The 9549-nt window shown below is 40.9% G+C and overlaps 1 non-coding gene across 1 annotated transcript; it reads left to right on the forward strand.

Annotated features, from left to right (window-relative positions):
* The first annotated feature begins 7714 nt into the window (after positions 1 to 7714).
* On the forward strand, positions 7715 to 7789 carry Trnas-cga. The gene has a single exon. It is a non-coding gene; the product is annotated as a tRNA-Ser (tRNA).
* Positions 7790 to 9549: the final 1760 nt, after the last annotated feature.

The raw sequence follows: 9549 nt of genomic DNA on the forward strand, positions 1-9549 counted from the left end.
AGTAAATTTACAGAGGTCTTACAGTTAATCCATATAGATGTATGTGGCCCGATGGAGTGTGAATCCATAGGTGGGACTTATTATTTTCATACGTTTATTAATGATTATTCATGATGTGTTGTTGTTGTTGTGGTCTTCAGTCCTGAGACTGGTTTTATGCAGCTCTCCATGCCACTCTATCCTGTGCAAGCTTCTTCATCTCCCATCTTCTGCAACCTACATCCTGCTGAATCTGCTTAGTGTATTCATCTCTTGGTCTCCCTCTACGATTTTTACCCTCCATGCTGCCCTCCAGTGCTAAATTTGTGATCCCTTGATGCCTCAGAACATGTCCTACCAACCGGTCCCTTCTTCTTGTCAAGTTGTGCCTCAAACTCCTCTTCTCTCCAATTCTATTCAATACCTCCTCATTAGTTATGTGCTCTACCCATCTAATCTTCAGCATTCTTCTGTAGCACCACATTTCGAAAGCTTCTATTCTCTTCTTGTCCGAACTATTTATCGTCCATGTTTCACTTCCATACATGGCTACACTCCATACAAATACTTTCAGAAACGACTTCCTGACACTTAAATCTATACTCGATGTTAACAAATTTCTCTTCTTCAGAAACGCTTTCCTTGCCATTGCCAGTCTACATTTTATATCCTCTCTACTTCAACCATCATCAGTTATTTTGCTCACCAAATAGCAAAACTCCTTTACTACATTAAGTGTCTCATTTCCTAATCTAATTCCTTCAGCATCACCCGACTTAACTTGACTACGTTCCATTATCCTCGTTTTGCTTTTGTTGATGTTCATCTTATATCCTCCTTTCAAGACACTGTCCATTCCGTTCAACAGCTCTTCCAAGTCCTTTGCTGTCTCTGATAGAATTACAATGTCATCGGCGAACCTCTAGGTTTTTATTTCTTCTCCATCGATTTTAATACCTACTCCGAATTTTTCTTTTGTTTCCTTTACTGCTTGCGCAATATACAGATTGAATAACATCGAGGAGAGGCTACAACCCTGTCTAACTTCCTTCACAACCACTGCTTCCATTTGATGTCCCTCGACTCTTATAACTGCCATCTGGTTTCTGAACAAATTGTAAATAGCCTTTGGCTCCCTGTATTTTACCCCTGCCATCTTTAGAATTTGTAAGAGAGTATTCCAGTCAACATTGTTAAAAGCGTTCTCTAAGTCTACAAATGCTAGAAACGTAGGTTTGCCTTTCCTTAATCTTTCTTCTAAGATAAGTCGTAAGGTCAGTATTGCCTCATGTGTTCCTATATTTCTACAGAATCCAAATTGATCTTCCCCAAGGTCGGCTTCTATCAGTTTTTACATTCGTCTGTAAGGAATTCGCGTTAGTATTTTGCAGCTGTGACTTATTAAACTGATAGTTCGGTAATTTTCACATCTGTCCACACCTACTTTCTTTGGAATGGGAATTATTATATTCTTCTTGAAGTCTGAGGGTATTTCGCCTGTCTCATACATCCGGCTCACCAGATGGTAGAGTTTTGTCAGGACTGGCTCTCCCAAGGCCGTCAATAGTTCTAATGGAATGTTGTCTACTCCCAGGGCCTTGTTTCGACTCAGATCTTTCAGTGCTCTGTCGAACTCTTCATGCAGTATCGTATCTCCCATTTCATCTTCATCTACATCCTCTTCTATTTCCACAATATTGTCCTCAAGTACATCGCCCTTGTATAGAGCCCCTATATACTCCTTCCACCTTTCTGCTTTCCCTTCTTTGCTTACAAGGGAACCTCCCCATCGCACCCCCCTCAGATTTAGTTATAAGTTGGCACAGTGGATAGGCCTTGAAAAACTGAACACATATCAATTGCGAAACAGGAAGAAGTTGTGTGGAACTGTGAAAAAATAAGCAAAATATACAAACTGAGTAGTTCAGTGGAAGATATGCAACATTAAGGACGCTGACAACGCAGGAGTGCCGTGGTCTCATGGTAACGTGAGCAGCTGCGGAACGGAAGGTCTTGCTTCAAGTGAAAATTTTAATTTGTTATTTTCAGTTTATGTGACAAACTCTTATGTTTTCATCACTTTTTTGGTAGTGATTATCATATCCACAAGAAAAACTAAATTGGGGAAGGTAGAAGAATCTTTTTACCCATTCGCCAAGTGTACAAGTTAGGTGGGTCGACAACATATTCCTGTCATGTGACGCACATGCCGTCACCAGTGTCGTATAGAATATATCAGATGTGTTTTCCTGTGGAGGAATCGGTTGACCTATGACCTTGCGATCAAATGTTTTCTGTTCCCATTGGAGAGGCACGTCCTTTCTTCTACTAATCGCACGGTTTTGCGATGCGGTCGCAAAACACAGACACTAAACTTATTACAGTGAGCAGAGATGTCAATGAACGAACGGACAGTTAATAACTATACAAAAATAAGAAAGTAAAATTTTCACTCGAGGGAAGACTTGAATCAAGGACCTCTCGTTCTGCAGCTGCTCACGCTACCATGTGACCACGGCGCTCCTAAGCTCACATTATCCGTTATGATGCTTATGTCGCCCATGGACTACTCAGTTTGTATATTTTGCTTATGTTTTCACAGTTCCACACAACTTCTTCCTGTTTTCTCAATTGATCTGTGTTCAGTTTATCAAGGCCTATCCACTGTGCCAACTTATAACTAAATCTGAGGGGGGTGTGATGGAGAGGTTCCCTTGTTAGAACTGGGTTTCCATCTGAGCTCTTCATATTCATATAAGTGGTTCTCTGTTCTACAAAGGCCTCTTTAATTTTCCTGTAGGCTGTATCTATCTTACCCCTAGTGAAACAAGCCTCTACATCCTTACATTTGTCCTCTAGCCATCCCTGCTTAGCCATTTTGCACTTCCTGTCGATCTCATTTTTGAGACGTTTGTATTCCTTTTTGCCCACTTCATTTACTGCATTTTTATATTTTCTCCTTTTATCAATTAAATTCAATATTTCTTCTGTTACCCAAGGATTTCTATTAGCCCTCGTCTTTTTACCTACTTGATCCTCTGCTGCCTTCACTACTTCATCCCTCAGAGCTACCCATTCTTCCTCTACTGCATTTCTTTCCCCCATTCCTTTCAATTGTTCCCTTATGCTCTCCCTGGAACTCTGTACAACCTCTGGTTTAGTCAGTTTTTCCAGGTCCCATCTCCTTAAATTCCCACCTTTTTCAGTTTCTTCAGTATTAATCACAGTTCATAACCAATAGATTGTGGTCAGAGTCCACATCTGCCCCTGGAAATGTCTCACAATTTAAAACGTGGTTTCTAAATCTCTGTCTTACCATTATATACTCTATCTGCTACCTTCTAGTATCTCCAGGATTCTTCCATGTATACAACCTTCTTTTATGATTCTTGAACCAGGTGTTAACTATGATTAAGTTATGCTCTGTGCAAAATTCTACCAGACGGCTTCCTCTTTCATTTCTTAACGCCAATCCATAATCACCTACTACGTTTCCTTCTCTCCCTTTTCCTACTCGCGAATTCCAGTCACCCATGACTACTAAATTTTCGTCTCCCTTCACTACCTGAATAATTTCTTTTATCTCATCACACATTTGATCAATTTCTTCATCATCTGCAGAGCTAGTTGGCATATAAACTTGTACTACTGTAGTAGGTGTGGGTTTAGTGTCTATCTTTGTCACAATAATGCGTTCACTATGCCGTTTGTAGTAGCTTACCCGCACTCCTATTTTTTTATTCATTATTAAACCTACTCCTGCATTACCCCTATTTGATTTTGTATTTATAACCCTGTATTCACCTGAACAAAAGTCTTGTTCCTCCTGCCATTGAACTTCACTAATTCCCACTATATCCAACTTTAACCTATCCATTTCCCTTTTTAAATTTTCTAACCTACCTGCCTGATTAAGGGATCTGACATTCCACAGTCCAATCCGTAGAACGCCAGTTTTCTTTCTCCTGATAACGACGTCCTCTTGAGTAGTCCCCGCCCGGAGATCCAAATGGGGGACTATTTTACCTCCGGAATATTTTACCCAAGAGGACGCCATCATCATTTAATCATACAGTAAAGCTGCATGTCCTTGGGAAAAATTATGGCTGTAGTTTCCCCTTGCTTTCAGCCGTTCACAGTACCAGCATAGCAAGGCCGTTTTGGTTAATGTTACAAGGTCAGATCAGCAGTCATCCAGACTGTTGCCCCTGCAACTACTGAAAAGGCTGCTGCGCCTCTTCAGGAACCACACGTTTGTCTGGTCTCTCAACAGATACTCCTCCGTTGTGGTTGCATCTATGGTACGGCCATCTGTATCGCTGAGGCACGCATCCCTCCCCACCAACGGCAAGGTCCATGTTTCATGGGGGAGGGGGGGGGGATTCACGATATACTGATGTTTATTTTCTTACCTTAGTTCCAAAGACCAAGTGAGTGATATTTTTGAGGAACATTGTAGTATGGTTCAAAGGTGGACGGGAGAAAATACATTAACCAGAAATTGATGACACTTCTGGTAAAAATGGGAATCAGGCATCAAACTACCATAAGGTACAGCCCATCTCAAACTGGGGTCGCTGAATGGGCTAACAGAACCATTGTCATAAAAGCAAGGAGCATGATAACTGCTACTAGATTATCAAAAGATTTTTTCACAGAGGCGGTATCAATGGCAGTATATTTGAACAATAGATCACCTACAAAAGCATTAAGAAATAAAACCTACTATGAGATATGGGTAGGAAGGAATCCTGACCTAAGCAATATAAGGGTTTTCGGATGTGATGCAATGGCGCACATTCCAAAACAGCTGAGAGGAAAATGGGATCCAAAAGCTAAAAAGTATACTTTTGTAGGCTATTGTGAGAATTCAAAGGTCTACCAATTAATGGCTCCGTTGAATAAAAGGATAGTTACAAGCAGAGATGTAGTATTCTTTAAAAATAGAAAGGACTCTGAAGAGGTCAAGGCTACTAAGTTAACTGCACATAGTTCTGAGAGTGAAACTTTATGTGAAGAAAGAGAAAGTGAAGAATTGGAAGAGGATAGTCAAAGGAAAATGGAGACTATTTATGATGACAATAAGTTTGAGGATGAACAAAATGAAGCTGTTCTTCTCGCATACCAAAACCAAAAGAATATCCGGATTTTGAGATTATGCAGCCCTATCTTTTAATGATGAGCCAGCAACAGCAGAAGAAGCAATGAGCAGCCTGAACTCTCAAGAATGGAAAAGCGATGAAGAGGTAATTGGAATCTTTATCTCAGAATGAAACCTTTCAATGGGCAAATATGCCACCAGGTAAGAAAACATTACAGGCAAGATGGGTATTCACTTTGAAGAGCCCTGAAAATTCATCACCAAGATGTAAAGCATGACTTGTAGTAAATGGATTTTTGCAAAAACAAGGAGTAGATTACAAAGAAACTTTTTCACCTGTAGTCAAGTGTGCCTCACTTAGATATCTTTTAGCCTTGGCAGCAAAACGAAATTTAACAATTCATCATATAGATGTAAAAACAGTATATTTAAATGGGAAATTAGAGGAGGAGATATATGTCATCCCACCAAGAGAAGCCATGAAAATGAGATTGGAAAGGGAAAAGATTCGGCGTTTGTGAAAAGGTATTTATGGACCTAAATAAAGGGAACATTGCTGGAATCGATGTCTATATAAAACTCTAATAAATATGAATATGAATCAATCTTAGGGCAGATCCCAGGCTGTACTATAAAAGGCAAAGAGAAGTGATAATAATAATGGCAATATGGGTGGACGACTTCTTTACTCTGACTGAAAATGAATGAGAATTTTTAAGAAACAGTTGCAAACCATGTTTAAGGTGCATGATTTGGGAGAAGTTAAAAGTTATTTAGGTATGCAGATCTCTAAGGATGAAGAGAGACAAGAACTGAGTATAAATCAATCATCATATACAGAAAAAACCTGAAAGAAATTTGGCATGAATGATTGTAAACCCATAACTACTCCAACTAAAGTAGCAGATGTGGAATGTGATAAGAATGTTCCATATTTAGAAGCAGTAGGGAATCTGTTGTACTTGTCTCAAATGTCACAACCTGACATTGCTTTTGCAGAGACCGAAAGGAAAAGCATTGGAAAGCTGTGAATAGGATGTTCTGATATCTAAGAGGAACTTCAAACCACAAATTAGGATATTATAGAGATGGTAACGCAAAACTAGAAGTCTAGAGAGATGCGGACTGGGGGAGTGAATTGGGACCTAAGCACTCCACTACTGGCTGCTGCTTTAAATTAATGGGGGGCCTCATTTCATGGTCCTGTCAAAAGCAAAAAACTGTTGCATTGAGTACCGTAGAGTCAGAGTATATGGCGCTATCCTACACCACAAAGGAAGCACTGTGGCTAACAACATTAATATGTGAAATAGAACTCAGTTTAATTTTGGAACCTATAAGGATCTTCTGTGACAATAAAGGAGCCATTAACCTGGCTAAAATGGTGTCACTAGTGCTAGGACAAAAGATATTGATGTAAGGCACCATTTTATTAGGGCCCACGTAGAGCGACAGAACATGGACTACCTGTGCGCAGAAGACATGTTGGCTGACCTTCTGACAAAACCCTTGGACAAAGAGAAGTTGATTGGGAGGCTATTTCTTTATCTTGTGAAGGCAAGCTGCAAAATATATGTCCAAAAGGGGGGTGTCAGAATTGTGTGAACAATATGTTTCGTGTGAGATGGGGGCAAAGTGCATCATGTGGAATATAATAGACCTCTCTGGTGCTATTGTACGCCGTGATTTTTGTGTGTGTAATGAAATGTTCCTTAGTTGTTGTGTTCGATGTATTTTACTTGGAAGTGCAAATATAGGTACTGGCACTAAATGTCTTTTACTCACTATTATTTATTCAACTGTGTTGGCTCTAATATGTAGAATACTCATCTGTGTTTTGTGATCATGTCTCTGAGTTTGTCTGTGGGTTCATATAATTCTTTGTTTGGTCTCTTCATCTCTGCATACTGCTCCAAAAATTTTTCTGATGATTTTAAGTTCTATTTTTTTTCTTTTTAGTGATGCCTGATGTAAAGAGTGCTTTTGGTAGAATGACTACATTGCAGTGCCTGAGTTTGGCCTGACTTGAGATGTTACTTCTATTGTAGTGTGTCCATGTCAGTTTGTACATTTTCTGAAGTTTTTCTATTTGTTCTATGTTGGATGCCTGGTTAGATCCTCCTATTTGTGTATGTACTTCCAGATACTTGAATTTTTCCACTGTGTTAACATTTCTGTATTTTGTGTTCATGGCTTAGATGTTGTTGTTCTTTCAAAGTGCTGTGCTTTTTCCTATGATACCTGCACACTTGTTTATCAAAGTCGGTGTATTTACTCACATGTAATTGTGTAGATACGTAATCTGATATATGGGAATGTAAATTATGCAATGAAAATCATAAATTTGCAAATGCCTTAAAACTGTCTATTTATTTAAAAGTTACCTGTAAATGTATAAGTTCAATTGACAAAGCCAACTCCTTGTTAAACACTCAGGAAGCCTAATAAATAAACATCTAAACATTCACCAAATCAGATGTAAATATGACAGCATTTGTATTCACTGTGATTAACAGAACAGCAGTGTTTTAGAGTAGGCTACTCCAGAAGTAATAATCACCTTCTAAAAGCAATTCATAACCAGGAGACGAGGTACTGGCAGAAGTAAAGCTGTGGGTACCGGGCGTGAGTCGTGTGTCGGTAGCTCAGTTGGTAGAGCACTTGCCCGCGAAAGGCAAAGGTCCCGAGTTCGAGTCTCGGTCGGGCACACAGTTTTAATCTGCCAGGAAGTTTCATATCAGCGCACACTCCGCTGCAGAGTGAAAATCTCATTCTGGAATTCATAACCAATTTAGTACTAAGAGAGAACCTCATGAATATATATATATATATATATATATATATATATATATATATATATATATATATATATATAATAGAGGGAAACATTCCACGTGTGAAAAATTTATCAAAAAACAAAGATGATGTGACTTACCAAACGAAAGCGCTGGCAGGTCGAAAGACACACAAACAAACACAAACATACACACAAAATTCAAGCTTTCGCAACAAACTGTTGCCTCATCAGGAAAGAGGGAAGGAGAGGGAAAGACGAAAGGAAGTGGGTTTTAAGGGAGAGGGTAAAGAGTCATTCCAATCCCGGAAGCGGAAAGACTTACCTCAGGGGGAAAAAAGGACGGGTATACACTCGCACACACACACATATCCATCCACACATATACAGACACAAGCAGACATATTTAAAGACAAAGAGTTTGGGCAGAGATGTCAGTCAAGGCGGAAGTGCAGAGGCAAAGATGATGTTGAATGACAGGTGAGGTATGAGTGGCGGCAACTTGAAATTAGTGGAGATTGAGGCCTGGTGGGTAACGGGAAGAGAGGATATATTGAAGAGCAAGTTCCCATCTCCGGAGTTCGGATAGGTTGGTGTTGGTGGGAAGTATCCAGATAACCCAGACGGTGTAACACTGTGCCAAGATGTGCTGGCCGTGCACCAAGGCATGTTTAGCCACAGGGTGATCCTCATTACCAACAAACACTGTCTGCCTGTGTCCATTCATGCGAATGGACAGTTTGTTGCTGGTCATTCCCACATAGAATGCATCACAGTGTAGGCAGGACAGTTGGTAAATCACGTGGGTGCTTTCACATGTGGCTATGCCTTTGATCGTGTACGCCTTCCGGGTTACAGGACTGGAGTAGGTGGTGGTGGGAGGGTGCATGGGACAGGTTTTACACTGGGGGGGGGGGCGGTTACAAGGATAGGAGCCAGAGGGTAGGGAAGGTGGTTTGGGGATTTCATAGGGATGAACTAACAGGTTATGAAGGTTAGGTGGACGGCGGAAAGACACTCTTGGTGGAGTGGGGAGGATTTCATGAAGGATGGATCTCATTTCAGGGCAGGATTTGAGTAAGTCGTATCCCTGCTGGAGAGCCACATTCAGAGTCTGGTCCAGTCCCGGAAAGTATCCTGTCACAAGTGGGGCACTTTTGTGGTTCTTCTGTGGGGGATTCTGGGTTTGAGGGGATGAGGAAGTGGCTCTGGTTATTTGCTTCTGTACCAGGTCGGGAGGGTAGTTGCGGGATGCGAAAGCCGTTGTCAGGTTGTTGGTGTAATGGTTCAGGGATTCCGGACTGGAGCAGATTCGTTTGCCACGAAGATCTAGGCTGTAGGGAAGGGACCGTTTGATGTGGAATGGGTGGCAGCTGTCATAATGGAGGTACTGTTGCTTGTTGGTGGGTTTGATGTGGACGGACGTGTGAAGCTGGCCATTGGACAGGTGGAGGTCAACGTCAAGGAAAGTGGCATGGGATTTGGAGTAGGACCAGGTGAATCTGATGGAACCAAAGGAGTTGAGGTTGGAGAGGAAATTCTGGAGTTCTTCTTCACTGTGAGTCCAGATCATGAAGATGTCATCAATAAATCTGTACCAAACTTTGGGTTGGCAGGCCTGGGTAAGCAAGAAGGCTTCCTCTAAGCGACCCATGAATAGGTTGGCATACGAGGG

The sequence above is a fragment of the Schistocerca piceifrons genome, chromosome 4, assembly GCF_021461385.2.
Source record: "Schistocerca piceifrons isolate TAMUIC-IGC-003096 chromosome 4, iqSchPice1.1, whole genome shotgun sequence".
Classification (NCBI taxonomy): domain Eukaryota; kingdom Metazoa; phylum Arthropoda; class Insecta; order Orthoptera; family Acrididae; genus Schistocerca; species Schistocerca piceifrons.